Source organism: Epinephelus moara, chromosome 11 (genome assembly GCF_006386435.1).
Source record: "Epinephelus moara isolate mb chromosome 11, YSFRI_EMoa_1.0, whole genome shotgun sequence".
Lineage (NCBI taxonomy): Eukaryota > Metazoa > Chordata > Actinopteri > Perciformes > Serranidae > Epinephelus > Epinephelus moara.
Window position 1 is genome coordinate 30,568,617 of NC_065516.1, and position 6,251 is coordinate 30,574,867.

Here is a 6,251-nt window from a genome sequence, read left to right on the forward strand (position 1 = left end):
CAGACTTTCTCTTTAACAGTAGAGGCTTCTTCCTGTGTGAATTAATACCATTACATGTGCAACATTGTCTTCTAGACTCCTTTTTTGTCTCTGTATAAACTCTCTGATGTTCAAGGATCTTAAAACTTTCATCTCAGTGTTTTAATAGTGCTATTTTAGGTCATGTTTGTAATGATGAATATGTAGATGTTGGGTGTTTACTCTGATAATGCTTATGTGGTTTCATAGACGGTGGTAAGAAATCCACAGAGGACTGGGAGTAACCCCATTAGCACACTGCTGGATAACCGTGCAGGGGCCCAGGGGAGGTCATTATGAAGGAACTGTTTGCTATCTTCATATCTGTAATTAACATATGCAATGCTGATTACTTCTTTCAGCATTTAACCTAGATCTATATTTGAACCAGTCTATAACATGAAAAAAACCCAGAAACAAACAAAAGAATTTATAATGGTGTTAAAACCCACATTCCTCAGACGCTGATGTCAGCCAACAGGTTGAAAGTTGTAAAAAAAAAATCACAATACCAAAAGGAGTGTTTTTCTTTTCTTTTTTCATGAGATCCTGTTCCTGTTTAGGACTGTTTATAGGAGGTGTGTTTGGGTTTCAATGGCAGGAAAATATGACAGGAACGAGTGTGGGATTGTGTGCTATCCCGGTGCTATCCCACATCTCCATGCGAGCTCTCTGTGACGACCAGCTGCGGAATTCAGTTCACACTTGACGGCTCCATATTTACACAGGAAGACAGCATGAATAAAGAACAATTCAATCACTGGGTTCCACCTCTGTTTTCATTTCCCCGGCATGCAAAAATATGGAATGAAAGGAGAGGAGAAAGAAAATGAAAGAGAGAGAGAGAGAGAGAGAAGAAAATCATGTGAAAGAAATTACAGCAAAGCAGAGGAGTGTTTGATATACACTTGGACTGTGAAGGCAGAGTGCAAAGCCAAATGTGTGTGTGTTTGTGATAAAACAGGTACGTGTCTTTCATCTGAAGGAAAATACAGCAGAAAGGGCTGATCATCCAGTGCAATCATTTGGTTTTACTCTGTTTTTCATGCTGAAGAACCACAAACAGCAACTTCTCCCAATTCCCTTTAGGTACCGCATTGTCTTCCTCCTTTGATAACATCATTTCATTGAGAGACAGTCACTTTGATTTGCATTCTTTTGAAAAAAAAAAAAAGGCATGAATTCATTGGAGGGAACAGGTGGGGAACTGGTCTCTGTTTGTGGATTGCCTCGAGTCAATCCCCAGCCAGCGTTTAATTCAGCTATTGGGAGGCAATGGGCGAATGTTCAAACAAATGCCAGCTTCGCTTATCAGGGCACTGCCTCATCCTTCGATATGTCAATCTCTTGCCAAGACTGGTGAGTACACAGAAGTTTGATTTCATGGGCTGCTAGCCGAACTTCTAAATAGACATGCGGCAGTGTTCTCTGCCCTAGTTTGTTCAATCATATCATTAGGAAGACAGTACGAGTCCCAGCGGATGTTTCTTGTTGCATATTTAATGCGGTGATGAGCACAGTCAGGGTTGCAGATTCAGCTTTAAGTGCTGGTGGCTACCAGCTATACTCTGCTTTGTAAAGAGGGGAAAAGAGTTCTTGATGTATTGATCATCTATGAGAAATTCTCTGTTTGCCAATGAATTTCCTCATAGACTTGCCAATAAATGTTGCACTGATGTTTTTCAGTGGGCTAGGGATGTCACATTGAGGAACCTTTCCCACAGGGTAATAAACTTGTGACACTTATGTTTCTGATTACACTGGACACCCATCCATTTGCATCCACTTATCCAGGGCCAGGTCGTGGGGGCAGCAGGCCGAGCAAAGCACCCCAGACATCCCTCTCCCCAGCAATGCTTTCCAGCTCCTCCTGGGGACCCCAAGGTGTTCCCAGGCCAGGTGATATATGTAATCCCTCCAGCATGTTCTGGGTCTGCCCCGGGGCCTCCTACGTGGCCGTAACACCTCCAGTGGGAGGTGCCCAGGAGCATCCTGATCAGATGCCCAAACCACCCCAGCTAACCCCTTTCATCGCGAAGGAGCATCTGCTCTACTCTGAGCGCCACCCCACGGAGGAAACTAATTTTGCCCGCTTGTATCTGCGATCCCATTCTCTTGGTCACTACCCAGAGCTCATGACCATAGGTGAGGGTTGGGACATAGATGGACCAGTAAATTGAAAGCTTCGCCTTCCATCTCAGTCCGGCACAGCACCCGCATCACTGCAGAAGCCGCACCAAACCGCCGATCCATCTCATGCTCCATTCTACCCTCACTCTTGAACAAGACCCTTAGATACTTGAACTCCCTCGCTTAAGAGGGTAACTCTCTCCCAATCTGGAGGGGGCAATCCACCCTGGACATTTTACAAGAAAAAAATATTTGTCAATGGCGCTAAATATCTGTAGAGTGCTGTATGAAGTTACTGTGAACCAAACATTTCCTACTGCTGCAGCTTCACATGAAAGCGAAACAGGAGTTGATTTTTATTATGAAGTAGTCACAAGAAATGCAGTGTTTGCCAGTGAGAATAACACCACGGCTATTGGTCATCAAAAATGCATCTACAAAAACACGACAATGATCATTTTCATCTTTTGCCGACAGCGGATCAGTTTGAAATATTGTAGGGAACAATGAAACAGTCAGTAGCAGTCACAGTGAGCGGTTACACAAACAGCTGCAGGCGACAGGCTGCACACCTCCAACTTCTTAGCTATGTTCTTTTCCTACATTTAAGTTAGCAGGTTCCTTTGTAGCATTGGGTTTCAAATCGAGATATTGCCAGATTACCAACAACTACCGACCTTTACCTGGGAGGCTGGTTCTTGCTTTCCGTAAGTCAAACCCGGTTCTTTTTTCCTAAACCTAACCATGTGTGTTTGTTGTTGAAGGGGAAAAAAAGTCAATTTGTGATGTTGTACTGCCTTTATTTTGAAAGAGACTGTATGTAAAGGTTTAATTTCCCATGAAAACAGAAGTGCATGAAGTGTTTTGAAAGAAGACAATGCATGTAACAGGCTGAACTTGACACGGTGTCCCAGAACGTCAACAACCAACACACCTAGGGTACCTTTCACATCGTATGTGGACATGAAAAGTCCATGAACAAACATCGATATGTGACAAGGTCTGAGGGAGAATGTGTTGTGCTTTTACCTATCAGCCCCTATTACTCTTCACTAATTGCTCTCACAGCAATAACCAAGCTTGATTTGAGCTGTGTAAAGTTTGTGCTAACAAGTTGGTAACAAGTGCTGTACACTGTGGCTCCGTACGTGTTTCTCTTTTATTTAAATGACGTTTCTGCCCTCAGGCCTTCTTCAAGATCAGCAGTCATACTCAGACGCAGGCACACTGATTTGTTACATAGGACACACCCCAGTCACACAGCTGATAGTGATTAGATGAAGCAAAAACAATCGAGAGGCCTTCAACAAATCAAAACCTTAAAACCAAACAGTGACAGAAGTTTTTGCTAATGCAAAACATCCCCTACTGCTGCTGCAAATTAGACCTTTTCCACCAGGGAAGGCTGTTACTGCAAAGCACCTACAGAAAACACAGTGTTTGTCAGTGAGGTAGCCGAGTTATTCTTCCATAAAAGAAAAAAATGTTTTTCATAAAAAGATGTGGACATATTTGACTCTATTTAGTCAGCAGATTAAGTATTGCAGGGAGAATATGTCATCACATGGCTGTGTTGTTGTTGTACATGACAAAAGCATAGGTCAGTTGAAGAGTTTATGGTGACCTTTAGCAAGTAAAAAGGTTGTCTAACCTGCTGCGCACGGACTAATAAAAGTCACCCTGAGCTGTTCTGCAAGTGAAGATCTTCATAAATAAATGTGGCTGCTTTGGTTGTTCTTGTGTATTCACACAGCTTCCAGTCTCCGTGGCTACTAGAACGTGAATGCAGCAAAAGTAAAAATATGCACCATCACACCTCCTGTCGAATCGTATCCTCATGTGCGTGCACGTGTTGCGGTGTGTAAATAACTGGTATGAGTACCAAGAAGGATTTTGGCTGTGTTCTTGTTTGGTAATGTAAAACAGCAAACACTTGCCAGGGTTTCCTGCTGTTCATCTTGTAACGAGCCAAGGCCATGACAAACATAAGGTAGCAGCTGGTCAGCACCCATTTTCACAGAAGTAATTTGCAAATGGAAAATGCTTTCATGCTACACACACTGATAGGAACACACACACACACTCAGCTGAAGAATGGAAGAGCCCGAGGCTATTTCGATACATCCAGACCAGGCAGAAAAGTTTTAAAGTTGTGCAGGTTGGAGATGTTAATGTTTTCCAGGTTGAGCCTGGGTGTAACGGGGCTAGCCTGAAGTACATTGCACGCTCCGGATGATTCTGTCCCTTATCCAAAGGATTCTGGTGCTCATGCAGGGCCCAGATGATGAAGGGAAGCAGAAAAAGGTATGAAGGGAGGACAGCTGGAGATGAATGAGTTCAGTGGAAGTTATAGGCATCCTAGTTTTCTGATCTTGGGCCAAAGTGTGTTTGAATTTTAAATTTAAATGGCTTCAAAACTTGTTTGATGGAGGTGAGGCTTTCCAGCGCTGTAAGGATGAGAACTTAATTCTTATCCTGCGAGTTTCTCTACAGGTGTACGGCAGAAGTTGCATATTAACAAAAGAGACAATTGCTGACTGTTTCTTGAGGGATTCAAACAGAGCTTTGGGGCATCGCAGTCTTTCATCAGAATGCTGATGCAGTCAAAATGCAAGCCTGGAAAACACAAACTTGGTGAAGAAGGGGAGGCTTGCCTTGTCAGGAATTTACATTGATACACCAAAGAAGAGGGCAGTCTCTCCTCTTCCTCTTTCTGCTTCTCTCCCTTTCTCTTTCTGCCTTCAATTGTTCTGCTCCGCGGCTTCATCAGCAGTTTCCCTCCATTTGAAAGCGTGGGATTATGCAAGAGAGGCAGCATCAAATGATAGGTAACTCACCCGCCTCCCCCTCCCCTCAATACCACCCCCTCTCTTCTTGTCTTTAAGTCTCCCGGCTGCTGAGCATGTAAATCCTGCGAAGCCTGTAAAAACACAACTCAACAGTCAAGTCACTCACTGACAGGCAGCGCTGTCAGCACACACACAAGATGGTTTTTGAAGTCAAGGTCAATTGTATGAAAACATACAGCAGACCCTGCGATGTGTGTGTGTGAAATATTGTACGTGGGCGAGCTGGCGCATAATGGAATGTCTGTAAGCTGCAGAAGAGTCTTCAGGATACAATTGTCAGTTTCACTGTAAAGCAGCAACATTAGAGTGATTGTGTGCTGACGTTCCCGTGTATGGGAGCTGGGATGAAGTCAGCGGAGTGTTTGGTTGTGATGCCCTGCGCTGCTTTTCAGTGTGGCAGCGGCTATAAAGACTTTTTTCCTCTCCTAGTTGTATTTGTTGTTGAAATACTAAACAGAATTCAGCGTCATTGACTATGAGCTACATTTAGACTGACAAGCTGCGTCGATGCTTCATTGGCTCTGTGCACTCTCCTCAATAACTTCCAAAACCAGATTAGGAGATGTCCAAAAAATACGAAGAGAGGCAAATTGCACGCAAATATCCATTTTGTGCAAAGATGGAACAAATAAAAAGCAACTTGACAACTTGATTACAAATGCATTTTTATAAGGAGCAGCCTATTTATTTTGTATTGGGGGGAAGTCTCGCAGTAAAGCAGCACCTCTCCACTATGAGACGTTCTGTAAATGATTGCTAACACAGGATGTGCTCTCAGAAGATTATCTGAAGGAGACAATCAAAATGAAACCTTTGACGCGCCGTTCTTTATTGACCTATGACGGGACTTGTGTGGACCAAGTAAAGTTGTTTTTATTGACTGTGTGGGTCTTATGTGCAGTGGCCCAGAAACTCATCTGATGCTGTCAAGCTAAAGCACATTGATTATTGGGTGTCAGTGAGTGAACTGTCTCTGAACCTTTGTGTCTCATCTGAGGCGTTGAGTCGTCCTTTGAGTCATCATGCTGTTTCTATTTTCTGCAGGAACTCACGCTGTCCTTTTAGCTGATGAAATCTCTCAATCTCTGGCCTTTGAGAGATTCAATATCTTTTCCAGACTGCAGAACTTTCTGATCGAATCACCAGTATTTTCTTGTATTAATGTTTCATAGATGATTGAATCATTCATTTGAATAACAGTCACTTTATCATTGATCCTTTCCTGATATGCTGATAAGCCTGTCCACATTTCCC